The 15245-nt window shown below is 43.8% G+C and overlaps 1 protein-coding gene across 2 annotated transcripts in view; it reads right to left on the bottom strand.

The window, feature by feature from the left end:
- The window catches only part of rerea (arginine-glutamic acid dipeptide (RE) repeats a), a 122355-nt gene extending 107836 nt beyond the window's left edge, over positions 1-14519 (bottom strand). For both annotated transcript variants that reach the window (XM_020632345.3, XM_020632347.3), the window contains exon 1: positions 14200-14519. The gene's annotated coding sequence lies outside the window, so the exon portion shown is untranslated. The remainder of the gene's footprint in view (positions 1-14199) is intronic.
- Positions 14520-15245: the final 726 nt, after the last annotated feature.

Raw genomic sequence — 15245 nt, 5'->3', positions numbered from 1 at the left:
TACTGTCAAATATCAAACACACGGGCGCTAAGAAAAAGCCAGTATTCCCTTTAATAAACTGCCAGAGTGAGAGAGAGAGAGAGAGAGAGAGAGAGAGAGAGAGAGAGAGAGAGAGAGAGAGAGAGAGAGAGAGAGAGAGAGAAAGGAGGCACTATGCTTTGCAGGCGACCAGGCTTGGCTAAGCGGCTGCTAAGGAGGAGAGGCGAGATAGGAATGGGGGAGAGCACTCCTTCAGGCATTAGTTGGTATAATGCTGCTCACGCAGGCTCAGGCATCCGGCATCCGGCATCGTTGCACTTACCCAGAGCCAAACGGTCAGCGGGGAGTCCTGGGCGCTCGGAAGAGATATGCACACTGAGAGGAAAGGCTGGTGGTGGAGGAGACGGTGGGCAGCGCAGTGAGCTGCAGCTGCTCCAAGACTCGACCACGACCACAGCCCCTCCGAGCTGCCAGGGTCAATTAATTACATCCCTCTCTTAACGCTCGCCATTAGGATAAACAGAAATAAATGAGGGGTAGTTTGACAACAAGGGGAGCACTAATCCTCCCCCCAGTAACAAGACTGGCCAGCATGTGTTGAGTAATCAATTAGTCAATAAGCAGAGATGGCTAAATTAACATTATGATTCACTAATGAAATAAAAGTGATTTTTTTTTAATTTTTTTTAAAACAGCTTTGTTTTTTCACTGCAACCGTAGAATAGACGGACATATATGAGCTCCCTAAATGTTCTGACCTCACAGCTGTCACTCTTGCATAAAAGACCCAGTCAATAGTAGTTCACATAAGCATGTCACTTATACCCACACACACAAACACACGTACACACCCTTGACAGCAGCAGAGGTGGAACAAGAGGGTTGTGCTTGTGGTCCTGAGATCCCTGAGGATCCTGTTATGATGCACAATTGCATTAGCGAAGGAGGCGGGTAGAGAAATCCCTGAATACCTGGTCAAGTTTTAGAAACCTGCCTCACCACGGAGCCCCTAACACCATTAACGTCCTTCCCTTATAATCCAATTATAAGCCATGTGTGTCCACATCAATCAGCCGTTTTCATTGGAGCCAGTGCTCTTCTTTATCACCATTACTGCTGCAGTAATTGAGGCGGTGCTATGGAGAGGCTGTGCAGTATACCTCCATCTGGGAGGTCAAGAGGAAAGCAATTGGTTGACAATGATTATGCTCTGGCTGATTAGGCTATGGGGCTACAGCTGAATATTTAGCACTGATAAGACTAAGCCCAGTAAGGAGCCATGTGGCTTGCTAACAAAAGGGATGAGCCAGAGGGAGAAAAGGCTATGATCAGCGCCGGCTGGTGAAAACAGGATGAATCTGATTGTCACGTCTTTTATATTTGTTTAGCAACATTGTTTTGTGATGATGTTATTGAGCGGGAAAATGCACAACTGTGAATAAAAAATAATAATGAGGTTTAACAAATCCAATCAAAACCAAGCCCACGGGAAATTCCTCAGAGAAAAATCTCAAATCTCATACTATTATGGGAGGGCAAACGTACTACAAAATGTATTTATAGGTGAGCCTTTACGACAGGAAACCAATCCACAAAGCTCAAAGGCAAAAAGAAAGAGATAGACCCATTAATAAATGATACACAAAATGGCTCCTCTAATCCCCTTGTGGAGATGCCAGCACTTTTTCCTCATCAGTGATTGTGATATTTACACAGAAACTGGAGTGCACTCCTGATTGAAACAAGGGGTGAGGGCTGCTGGGGGATAACACAGGAGAGATGTCGAGAGGGAAAGAGAGACCCGCATGGTGAAAGTGAGAAGAGAGAGGGAAAAATGACCAGCACAAATGACAGCAGGGAGAGCAGAGAACGGTGGGAGAGAAGGAAAAAAAAAAAGAAAACAGATGGAGGGAGGGCAGGGAGACACACACTTATTTGCAGAGGCTGTAAGTGTCTTGATCCTCAATAAAGAGGTGAAGCTGATTAGGTTTATATCAAACGGCTGCTTGTAACACTGTGCCTGTCGCTGAGAGAACAAATCACAGTCGAGTCAGGGTTTCCTTTTTTTCCATTTGAAAGAGTCTTTTTCGTCCTTGTGACTCTCTCTCTCTCCTTTTATTCAGGCTCTTAAAGCAGCAGCTTGTCAGAGTGACTGATGCAGACAAGACCACTGACCTAAATCACTCTTTTCCAGCATATTAACCCGTGTCCCTAGACCTTTTACACAAAACACCCCCAGACGGAAACACTCCTATATAATCCAGAAAACCCTCAAAAACTCCCTGTTGTATTATTATCAACCTCCTGTCTGAATAAAGGCTATTCTTGAAATGCCTGAAGGGGGGGGGGGGTGTCACACCGTCAGGCTAAATAAATCTGTTTTTCCTAGAGAGACATTCTCAATCTAGCGCAGAGCCAACAAAAATTCCTTAAAAAGGAGGGAGAAATAACATTTCTGTCCACTTAAATGTTAATTAGGGTAGCGCATGTTTAGAAAATACAATAATCATTCATTAAAGATGCAGACAGTGGCAAGCAGGCGGCAGGCCAGGCATCAAGGCTGTGTGGAAGGGTAGGAGAAGAGAGGTGAGGAGGGAGGGTGGACTGGTGTAAATGATTCATGGTTTGATATCTCTCCTGCATAATGGGCTCCTTCGGGGAGCTGCTGGGGCTCCACTGCAGCGACTGACTGACTGACTGACTGGATGGCTGCTTGCCTGGCTCACTCCGGCTCTGCCCATCCTGCTTCTGCCACTGCTGCCTGCTGCCCAAGATTAAAAAGCCGAGCTGTGCCTACCATGAAAAACGGCTCGGTGAAAACAGAGAGAGAGGAACGTGCACATACACACATGAAAAAGCAGCATGGTTCAATACCAGCTGACAAAGTATCAAGAGTCACGCCGAATGGGAAGTGAAGAAAATAAAGAAAACTGCTGGCTGCAGATAAACTCAGGATACTTGTAACATCTACCCCCTGGCCATCATCCTCTTTTCCCTGCATATTATATCCCCCATACCTCCTCTTCACACATGGACAAGAGAGGGAAAAATGAAGAAATTAAGGTTGGAACGTGTTGGGCTAATCATAACATAGACAGTTTAGTGCCATCTCACGTAATTAAATGCTTTGCACTAACCACCTAATGCATACTAATTTGGAACAATCCACTCCTGGAGTTGGCAGACCATGAAGCTCCCTGCAAAGGAGGTGCTCGTTTCCCTCTCTGCGTGTGTGTGCATGTGTGTGAGACGCCCACACATGCACACTCACCGATTTGTAGGAGAGTAAGGTGCTAAAGGTCAGGCCGTGGACTTGAAAGAAAAGGTCAAGCATTATTACAACATGACTAAATAAACAGCCAGCGCACAGCCAACAGACCTATAACCGACAAAGACGCTGGGTGTCTCCCCACCTGCATGCCGCGCAGCTACCTGCCTGTCTGACTGACTGTTTGGGATTCACTTTCATCCCTTGTCTTTATCCACATATCCCTCCAGCTCTTAGACAGCTGACATGAGGACTGTCATATCCTGCCTAGATTTTTATCCCCCGCTGGCTTTATTGCTCTCTTCCTCCTGAGTCACACATGCATATATACACACACACACACACACACACAAACACAAAGCTAGAGAGAGGGAAGCGGGGCTGCTGGAGCGTGCTTTAAAGCACATTAATATTAATTGCAGCACTAGCTGGAGTGATAACACAGACAAGATGCCCCTGTGAGAGAGCCGGGCGCATGGCAGCCCCTGCTTTTTGTAGCAACTCTACTCCATACTGCAGGATGGCCGCGGTGAGACGGCAGAATGATGAGCATTTCATCTTTGAATCGCTTGTTTTATATTAGAGGGGGCCTGTCCTCGCCGCTGAGGGGGGAATTTGTGTTGAGTGAGTGTGTGTGTGTGTGTGTGTGTGTGTGTGTGTGTGTGTGTGTGTGTGTGTGTGTGTGTGTGTGTGTGTGTGTGTGTGTGTGTGTGTGTGTGTGTGTGTGCGCATGAGCGTGCACCGAGTGATAAAAACTAGGCAAGATGAATTATTAGGCTAGTGGCTACATCAACAGCAGTAGAAATGTGCTTCAAATAACAGAGTGCTTAAGCGCTGCTGCTTTTATCTCCCGTACTACTCCTGGCTCAGCTACCTTTTATGTCCTCCAAACTGAACTCGATATTCTGTGAGCAATGAACTCAGCTAAAAGATGTAAATAATCGGCTGTCCCACGGAGAGAACCTGCTTTTCAGCACAGAGGAGTGAAAGTACAAATCAAGTTGGGTGCTGAAGCCCATCTCCACCTCTAAGCTTCTTTCCCCCCTTGCAGGAATAACAGGCAGCCATAGGCAACAACAGATGACAGCTATATCTCTACAGTCTTCCTTTTTTTTCTCTTTTCACTCTGCGTCTTTTTGTCAATTGCTAGTGAGAAACCTTGACACTTTAATGCCGCCTCACAGTGGTAAGTTTTTGCTTTTGCTTTTCCCGATTTCCCTGAAGGCTCATCAATGGCCCATTACCAAGTCAAATCAGGCGGTGCTGCAGAGACTTGTCAAGAAACAGGGCTGCAAGCAAACAGACGCAGACATACATACATACATGAATTCATTCAATAAGCCTGGGAGGTTTTATACCAGCAGCTCCACAGGATCACAAACAGGGCGCAGAGGTGCACAGGGGAGAAATCACTGCTGGCTAAATGCTCGCGAGTGCTGTATGGCTCAGAGGGGCAGAAAGGGAGGCAAAGACAAGGTAATGCATCTCTCTGACACTCCTTAAAGTGGACGTGCAGATGTAATCTCCGGGGCCTGCTAGTCACACATTATTGTTTCTCATTTTGTATGTCACAAACAATTATACTGCGCCTGTCGATTCCTGCCCCCAATGAGCTCCTTCTCTCGCCAATTTTATTAAAACACACCCACCCTAACCTTTATTCACACCAAAATTGCTCATCTAAATACCAAGAGAACATCACAGGTTTTTTCACTTTCATCGTCTTTATCTCTCTATAACAGCAAATTTGAGGTAGGCCAGCCCTCTGTAATGTACACACATTAGCTGGGTAGCTGCATACAGAGAATAGAGGAGAGAGAAGTGAAAAGAAAGAAGAAGAAAAGGAAGGGGTAAAGAAGATGTGTCCTTTTCGTTTTCTATGCCTGTTGTCATCCCTTTCACAGCAGCAGCTGCACAGGCAAGACAAAAACTCTCTGGGGAGGAGTCAGAGAGAAAAAAAAAAAAAAAGACATAAAGCAGTATTGTGTATTGTTTTATGTAGAGATTTTCACAAGCCTGTCGTTGATTAGAGGAAAAGTCTGAGAGCTAAATACAGAGGGAAACAGGGAGAAGAAAGGAAGGACTACTGCTTCTCTGAGAAAGGGTCTCCGAGGGCTGCCAGAGGTGCTGAATCTCCTGCCTGTGACAAAGCTGTCGCACTGAGAAGTGAAATTTAAACTCCTGCTGTCAGGAGATTTTTTTTTGACGTTCATTACATCGAACATGTGTACACACTTGTGCGTGCACTGGAGTGCATGTGCACGAGTACCAAGCCAGACACCACCTCCGTCTTGTTACTACACTCGTTTGCAGTGAGTGCTGGCTTCGTGCCAAGCAGATCGTTTGCTTTGTTTCTGACAGCGCTCCCCCCCTCAATCACAATCATGAAATGTGTGCACAAACAAAACAACACCAACCTTGATGAGAGATATGCTCGGGTGCTTTGCATTCTTGCCTGCAAATTTTATTGTTTAAAATTGAACCAGAGCAAATCAAGCTGTGACGCGGCTAACTAGACCGTTCCTGTGTGAATTATTTAAAATCTAACAGGCTCTTAATCAAGCCATCAGCAGTAAGACTTCACTTATTTTTTTTATCTAAAAGAGTTCTGGAGGGGCCCAGCTGGAATAAGCCAATCCATCCAGAGAACCCTGCCTGAGGAATGCCATGCCAAATAGCATTTTCTTCATTTGAGAAGGCAGTGAAATGGGGAGAGGAAGAGGAGGAGGAGGATTTGGCCTCCTGGTGTGCTGCTGTGCCCCAGCTCTGCTAAGTGACAGTGAATCCTACAGTGAGTCGATTTGCTGCTTTTGAGTGCCTGGAAACTTGTCTGGCAGAGTGCTCGTGAGGGAGAGATAGATGGGAGAGTGAAGGAGGGGGACCGAGCCTCACCTCTCGCTGTCTTTCTATTTGTCTGTTCATCCCTGGAGGCTTTGGGGTCTGCTTGGTACAACAAAGAGGGGGGTGAGGGGTGAGGCGACATGGAAAGAGCTCTGCGGCCATCCTCAGACAAAGCAGAAAGCAGAGAGTACAAGTTTACAGGTAAACAGTGAGAAGCAGCTGGCTAGGAGCTGAGGTGAGCTCATGTTTCAAACAATCAATCATCACTCACTCCCCCGTGACAACAAAGACCCAGCTTATACTCCTGCCTTCTCGAAGTACATCTTATTTTGTATAAAAGCTATGTTGCAAGCCTTTAAATTCAAAGAGCTTTGTTGTAAGGTAATACATAACCAACAAATTACTGAATGTAGGGTTCAAAGCCTAGCTGTGTCGCTGCACAGACACATGCACAAACAAATATCAAGTGTGCAGAGCAAGAATTAACCTGACTTTGTACTCATAGGCTGTTTGAATACGGGCGGCTGATGACAGGAGCAATTTGCCACATCGCTGATTTAAAAAGGAGCACTTGAGGATGACACAAGAAGACAACTTTATTGTCATCTTAAAAAGGATCTATGAAATCAATGGGAGGAGATCAATCGCTGTCTCTCTCTCTCTATCTCTCTCCTTCTCTCTCTGTCTTTCTGTCACAGCACTCTACATAAGAAGCAATAACATCACAGAGGCCATCATCTAGCTCACCGATTTTCCTGTGCAGGACTCCCGGACACCTTCAGGCAACAGAGCTCCTCTCACTCCATCAGGGCAACAGTCACATCACAATGGAGGAGGGGGAGGAGGAGGAGGAGGAGGAGGAGGAGGTGGAGGAGGAGGAGGTGGAGGAAGTGGAAGAAAATACCTAAGGCGAGCCAGAGTCAGATAGAGAGAGCTGGAAGGAAGAGAGAGTGAAAGAGAAAGAGGTTGCAGGCGGCTAGAAAAGCGTCTTCATTAGCAGCTAACTCTGGCAGAGACTAGCCGAGTGCTGTAGTAAGAGCTGCTCGTCCTCTCAGTTAATTAGGATTTCTGCTGCTTCATTTTAGGGCGAGGTGCAGGATGTTGGAGGCTTGATTGCCTTTTATTTCCAAGCCAAACGCCTCGCCTGCCTCTGCCGCTTTATTAACAAGAGATTTCGCAGATTTACAGCTCTGCAGCAAACATCAATTTCAATAATTACAAGAAAAACTGTTAGCAGGGACACAATGAAAAACACACACACACACACCTCAGCGTCTTCACTCCTCCAGCGCCCCTCCCCTCCTTCACAGGATCTAATTTCCATAGATGTGCCCTTTTCATGATTGCATATTATAAACACGTTAAAACACACACTGATTTGCCTCAGTCACACTTAGCACTTCAAACGCTTTACAACCAATCCGTGGCCTGAAGGGCAAAAGCAAATACTGTGAATGTCACATTTACATTCAACAGTCAGGCCTCAGCTTTTGTGTTGTCACAAAACAAAGCGAATGAAAGGCGATATCTCTGCAGAGGAGCAATTACAGCTGGATAAATGTGCTGCTGGTCAGAAACAGAAGTGAATTAATAGTATAAAACATCTTCAGAGATATATGGGATTACAAGAAAAAGCCCTTTCCTTAAGCTATATCTTTACAAACTGGCATCATGCCTGGAGTTTTATTTCACCAATTGACAAAGTGCATGTGTGAGACTGAAGCGAACACTTTCAGAGCACAGCTCCAGTTGGGAAAAGAAATAATAGAAATCATACTTTGAAAGCAACCAGCTTCAGATTCAGAGCAGAGAAGCACAGATTCCATTTGAATAAAATCAATAATTGTGTTGACTCGCAGTGTATTGCCTTCCTGTCTTCTCATCTCACTCGCTAATGTTTCTTTCATGAGCCAGCCCGCTGCTGGTGACATTATAGCTACAGCACTTCCACAAGTCCCCGATGCATTGGTGAAAATGGTTGGCGTAAAACACAATTAGTACGGTCCATATGGCTGCTAGTGGAGGAGGAGCAGGAGAGCTCCCCTGTGGTCCTTCTAGAGGCCCCGCTCTTTTGTTACCTTAAAGATCAAACTGTTGTCATAATAATAGGGCCATTTTAATTCTGCTTGGTTTGTTACACGCAGCACTACTTCAACAGATCCTCACATTCCGAAATGGCTCCTGGCAAATAAATTGGCCAACCTTTGCTGATAGCCTAATCAATAGCCCCTTCATCGTGATAAATGGCTCGTATTGAATAATGGGGAAATTTAATGTGAGGGGAGCGTTACTTCCTCATTTCAACGCCCAGCCCTATTGATTGGTTATAACCCCCCTTTTTTGACCAATGGAATGCGCTGATAAGAGAGCAACGTGTTTGACCTATGTAAACTGAGCACAGAGAAAATGATTTACTGCGCTTTAGGCGCGTCTCATTCACTGATAGCTCTGTATGCCCTGCCTGACAAGCATTTTCTTGCCTGAGAAACGCAGACACCTTTTACTGAGTAGAAGCGAACAACAACAGCTTGAGGCAACAGATTTATTACAAATTGATCTATTAGATAGCTCTGCTGTGCTACGCCGTTTTCTCCCCCTTCCTCTCTCTCTCTCTTTCTCCCTCTCTCTCTCTCTCTCTCTCTGACAGCCCTTCCCTGATGGTAGCAAGAGTGTATCAGAGTTGAAGTGCAACAGTGGCAAATCTAAACCCAATCCTCAGAACTCATTTTCTCTGTGCCGCCTGCTGGAACTGCGCTACAGAGACAAGATGTCCATCCGTAAACCTATAGTCGATCTGGCCGTAAGTCCCTTGCACCTAAACGGAAGGCTCAAGCGGTGTACCTCTACCTGCAAGGGCGAGCAAGGACGCATTATACCTGAGGCCCCGCATGGACGGGAAAGTGCAGAGTGCCACAATGCCATTAGGGTCATCTCTTTACTGTTGCATGAACCCATAGCTTGCCACTGACTTGTGTGCTGTCTCCATTAAGACATCAGTCACAGGTCTGGGCTGTGCAGCTCTGCACACAAACTGAGCCTCATGTGCACGGTCACAACATCAGAGCAATAACCGTATAAGTCAGAGAGGCCACAGAGCACAACCAGTGCATTGTCAAAGGATGTATTTCTGGTTTGTCTCATCCACATTCCACAGTGTTGCAAATCGAGGCCCTTTACCAATACTGCACAGAAACTAACACAGTTATAACAAGAATTCAAAGACACTTAAACTGATGACATAGACATATTTAACTGTAGAAAAGACGGTAGTTTTTGACACATCTATAAAACAGCCCAATCGACAGTATTCTTTGGACTTGCCAATCAGGGTGGCTCTATATGATAAAAAAAAAAACCAACAGAGCTTAGCCTGCAACGGGTCTATTTTCGTAGCCAAGCCAATGAATAAAAAGGGAGTTAGCCCACTGCTGCGTGTAATGGGTTTATTACATTAATGGAAACCTTAACTGTGTGACAAGAATGTTATGTAGTCTATCTACTAACAGACATCTGTGCTGAAAAATGGCCGCTGTCAATAGCAACAATAAGCACTGATAGAAAACTGCACTGACTCTGTTGTACTCTTCTCTTTTAATCACCCCCCACCTTTTGTTTGTGCTACAAAAGAGAAAGGGCTATTGGCTGATGGATGGAGTAAATGTGTGTTTTATTGAGAGAGAGAAAAAGAACACTATCTAGAGATGTAGAAATATTCTAGGGACAGCGTATATGTCTATATCAACATCTTGAGGCAGGCAGCTGCAGGGGGTGTGCACAGTAAAACACTGGTATGCATTGTTTGTGTTTCTGCACCACTAGCGCCATGCCGTGTCATTACATGAGGCAATCTCTTACCTAATAAGCACTGGCACACACACATACACAGCGACAAAGCACTCCTCCTCCTCCTCACCTCTCCCCCTTTTCTCTCCCTCTCCTCAGGGGCCAGCCAGCTGATCCTACACCATTTCATTTTCCTCTTTTACTGTGATGGCAAATGGCTGACTGTTTCTTTTGAACACTTACAATTCATGCCTTTTGCCATTGTTTAAGCGCTATCATTTGCCCTAATAAAGAAAAAGACTGCTATGTTATGGTGTGTTTTAACATATAATAAGACAGCTTTAGGAAATCTAACAATATGCAAAAAATAAATAAGTGTTAAGTGTCACCTCTTCTATTCATTGTACTTTGTTTGCGGTTGCTCTACAACTCTCGCAAATGTCAAGCCAGGCCTCTATTTCCAGTTTCCACACACTCCATGGTTCAAGCTTTTGTGTACACATACCATAAAAGAAATGTGGTGAGTTGCAACACTATGCATCCTTATATAGCCCCATAGCAGAGGCAAATATGGAGAGAATTTTTATGTTGAGATTTCTGTAAATAGACCCATCCAAAGGGCTGATAACTTTATGAAACACAACAGTGCCGATTAGTCGAGAGACGTGAATCCTTGCTTAGACGGCCCAAAAAAGACCACAGGCAGCATTTGCAGGACAAAGTGGGACCGAATTCATCATGGCTATTCTCGCAAAAAAAAAAAAGAAAAAAAAGAAGCAGAAGCAGATTCAATCACATCTTGTTCATCAAATACTAGCAGCAGTATGTAGCACGACAGCTCACAATTGTTAACACGGGTAGCGTTTGCCGATGCTATCTCCTTGGCACAATTGTGGAGCAGCACAGCCAGTCCTGAATCAAACAAAGATGAGATATGATGCAGCATGCTTGGATCTCCTCTTATGAGAGGTGAAGGGAAGCTGTCAAAGAACACAAAACACATCCAGCATCTTGCCTCCTCTGACTTGCTGGGATAAGCCAGGAGGAGGAGGAGGAGGAAGAGATGAAGAAGAGGGGGGGGGGGGGAGAGAGTGCTTGCCTCATTTCTGCCAGTGTGTGTGCCCTGTGTGTGTCAGTCCAATATCTTAAAACAACACATGCAAGGCTTTGCTACAGCCAATTACCCAGCTCTTGGCACAGGAACTGAAAAACATCTTCGGAGAACAATAAAGAGAGCTTGGCTTGTTGTGCGTGCTGTCAGTAAGTGCTGACAGATTGTTATTTTTAATGAATATACAGCACTTGAATGGCCCATCAAGAGGTCTTTGAGCGAACATTGCTCCTTTGTTCAGAGCATTAATTTTCGTTGTAACAGCCAGATATCTCGCAGTGAAGTTGCTATCATGCAATGTAAAGGAAAGGCTACATCAGTTTATCCATTTGCTTCCCTTTTGTCTACTGTATCTTTTATGCAGCTACGAATGATGCAAAGTCATTAGAATATAAATGCAAGGCAACACACTCTCTGGAATTAAATTACAACCCTTATGTGAACGCAAAACATGTCACTGCTTACCTAACTTCAGTCTGTTTATAAAAACCCTGGGAATATAATCTTGCACAAAGCAATAAATCAGCCTAATCACCCTTATCTGAAACACAATAGCCTTCTGGAGAGCAGAATGCCTCTTTCAAAATACAGGCTAGCCACAGTGATAACAGGTTACAGCACCATCTCATACTGCAACACAATGCCACAATAGTAAGCGGCTGTGAGACAAGAGCCAGGCATTATAATGGGGAATCATCTTTCAAGACAATTCATGGTGAAGGAAAGACTTAGTGACGGCATGGAAGTGAGGAACAGCAAGATGCCATTCGAGCGCAGCATGCAAACACTGAATTCCTGAGCCTGTGTATTGACAAATCTTCAAACAAAGCGTTGTCAGGGTTGCAGAGAAGAAAAAAAAGGATTTTTCTTAACAGTGTCTGGCCTTCCATTTGCTACACATAACTCACAAGGAGCTGCCATTACTCAAACACACATAAGGCATTAAAAGGAAAATAGCAGGGTTATTGCACTCCTCTTATCATTACTCTGCTGCTGCTGCTGCTGCGGCGGCTGCTGAAGCCACCCAGCTAGGTTAACACTCAATAGACAGGTTGTGTCATTGGATATGCGACTCAAAGTAATTTTACCCACTGCTGCTCTTCAGATCCCATTCAAATTGAAACACTATAAAACACTCTGACCTCCTGTGACTCCTAGACTAAGTAATGTGGAATCAGAGTACATTCATTTAAAAACAAAAAAAAAAGGAAATAACATGATAAAAACAGTTCTGATATATCTTGACTTTGAGTAATTGTCTTTTTACAAAAAAAAAAACAGACATTAAGGTGCTTTTCTGTCCGAGCCATGCTTAAGTAGTAATTAACGTATAGCCAGTAATGGCAGACCTCTACAACCCAAGCTGGCATGTTTACAGTCTAAGTGGTAGTTTAAAGAAAATCTGAGTCACAACCCCTGAGCTACTGGCAGCAGACAAGCCACTTAAACATTACATGTGGCATTTGAAAATGCATAGAGCTAAAATGAAAAGTGTAAAGGGGTCTATAATTAAGTCAGAGATGACTCACATAACAAAGGAAAAATCTGATTTCATACACCAAATGAAACTACTTATAGTTAATTGTTTAATCAAGTTACTTTTTCAAAATAGTGCTGCTGTTCCACACACAACGTTAGGGTGTATTTCTGCCTCCACCCCCTCACTTAACCGTTTGTTAGAAAACCATAGAGTGTAAGAGACATTACAGACATATGTGATGATGTGTGCATAAACTTTGTTTTTCGTTCAGTGACCTCTCCCTTCAGCGTCATGTCTGAACAGGAGGCAATGACTGAACAGAGAGGTGGTGACTGCTAAGTACCAAAGCCTGTCCAGGCTGTCCTGTTGGCTTGTTTACAGTCATTAAACATAATGCGGTGTTGAGAGTATCTATGTTTTACAACGCAATGCTGGCAGGATATCAGATAGTTTATTAAAGATCTCCTAATACATGGCGTGATATTGTGGCACTTTGACAAGGAAATGCTTTGTTGTTAACATTAAATTACAGCCTTTCAGTGGGATGGAAATAGCTTGGCATGTATGGAACAAAACAAATGTTTCTCACAGCTTTGATCATTAGCATAGTGCCTTTTCATTAGTTATGAGGTCCACAATTGTTTACTATGTTGCCTGTGAGGCACAAGAAAGAGACTCAGTCAGGAGTGAGTCACTTAATATACATAAAGTATTAGCTTTAAATGGCTCTGCGTTTACAGTGATTAAAATGAACAGCAACTATCTTTAAAGTTTGAATAATGCAGCATTCCTATAGCCACAAAAGTCTGGGAATTGTTCTGTTTACTATTTCAGAATTCAAAATGTATGATAACTTAGACTAAACTCTGCATAAAATTCCACTTCACTTAAAAAAAGAAGAAGATACAAACCAGGCATGTAGCCTAGTTACTGCCATTCATTCAAATGTTATGAACAACTCTGCCTGCCAGAGTTGAAAGGTGTAAAATGTCAATTCTACAAGAGTCCTCTTGTTGACAAATTTCTTCAATGAAGATGTCACAAGACTTGCAGCTTTATTTCCAAATGCCAATATAACAGCGACGTTATAATGTGTCCACTTTGCTGAAAACAAGCTCGGGCTAAACTTGTAAACACACGCAAACTTCGAGCTAGACAACAATAATAAAGCAAAAGGCAAAGAGACAAAGACAGCAAGTTAGCTTCGCCAGCTAACATCTCCATGAGCTAATGACAATAGCTGAATGGGCTCCGACTAATCCCTGCACACATAGCAACTGCACCGGCTAATTCAGTGTAGGGGGTGGTGGGGGGGGGGTGCTTGATAAAGACGTATTGCGAGGTTTAAGTTCACGTCAAAAACACAAAGCGTTTCATGAAATACAGTGATGTTGAGTGTGTTGCATGTGTTCTGTGCTAACCGGTGTCACCGAGCTGTTCGCATCCAGACAATACACCCCTTCTTGCACGGTGTTCCCAATCAGAGCTGCTCACTGGCGCTAGCCGCTAACATTAGTCCATGGTTACCAGCAACAGTGAGGGGCAAACAAGTCTATCAGCTAACTGGCTAGCTGATGCTAATAGGCAAATTAGCCAAATAAGCTAGCAACAAGGGTGAACGTTTACAGACCAAATAGTTAACAAACTGGTCCTGTGTGTATTTGTCATTTCTTAGTTTAGTTTGTGAATAAACGTGAAATGCAGAGAAGACGAGTGGTTGAAGCTCAAAACACTTACCTTAAAGGGCTTGATCTACAACATCAGTGATTTGTTTGATGAGAGACTGCAACAACAAACAATAGCAGCAGCAGCAGCAGCAGCAGCAGCAGCAGTAGTAGTAGCGGGGGCAATTAGCCAACGTTAGTTAGCCCCTCCACTACACAGAGGAGCAGCTGCAGTGCCACCTGTGTGTGTATATACTCGAAGGTAGCTATAACGGTACGGAGCACGGTAGATATGATGCTGTCATAAATGATGGACTTGAGAATAAAGAAGGAGTAATCGTTGCCGGAATGCTCAGACTAGTGTGTGTGTGTGTGTGCGCGTGTGTGTGTGCGTGTGTGTGTATGTGTGTGTGAGGGGCACTCAGCATGACAGCATCCTTCTTCATCTTGGGGTGAGAACAGTTGGGGGGGTTCTCAAAGTTCAACCGGTAAAATATCGTCACCCACTGGCCAAAAGTGGGATCACACACACACACACACACAGAGAGAGAGAGAGAGAGAGAGAGAGAGAGAGAGAGAGAGAGAGAGGTTTCAGTCTTTAAGAGTGTCTGTTCTGTGAAAATAAAAGTCTATCTTCATCCCCATAAACCTGTGATATCTCCAGACTACATAAGGACTGTCAGTGAAGAACAGAGAAGAACGGAAGATAATTCTCCTGGGAGGTTTTAGTGAACAGCAGTAGTTGATACACAATAAATACATTTTTATATTAAAAGGCATACATGGATTAAAAAATTTAAAAAAAACTTGCAAAGAAAACATTCCTGATATTAACAAATGGGTATCACAGAAGACAATTCAAAATTATATTTTTTTGTCAAAAGAAATACACATTGATACCTGCTTGAACAGAAAATAAAATGTCGTATAACCCGACAAAAAGAAGCCCTGCAAAACTGAGTATGAAAGGGCCCAAAGCTCCTTCAAAAGAAAGGAAAAATAAGAAAATAGATTTTAAAAATATAACTCTAGGGAGACTTGAGCAATAATAAATCAAATAGTTTTTCTTTTAACGCCATACAGCGTGTTAAAACAATTACAATTTAGATAAATACAACA

The sequence above is a fragment of the Labrus bergylta genome, chromosome 12 (genome assembly GCF_963930695.1).
Source record: "Labrus bergylta chromosome 12, fLabBer1.1, whole genome shotgun sequence".
NCBI classification, from domain to species: Eukaryota; Metazoa; Chordata; class Actinopteri; order Labriformes; family Labridae; genus Labrus; species Labrus bergylta.
This window is presented reverse-complemented; position numbering and strand designations above follow the sequence as displayed.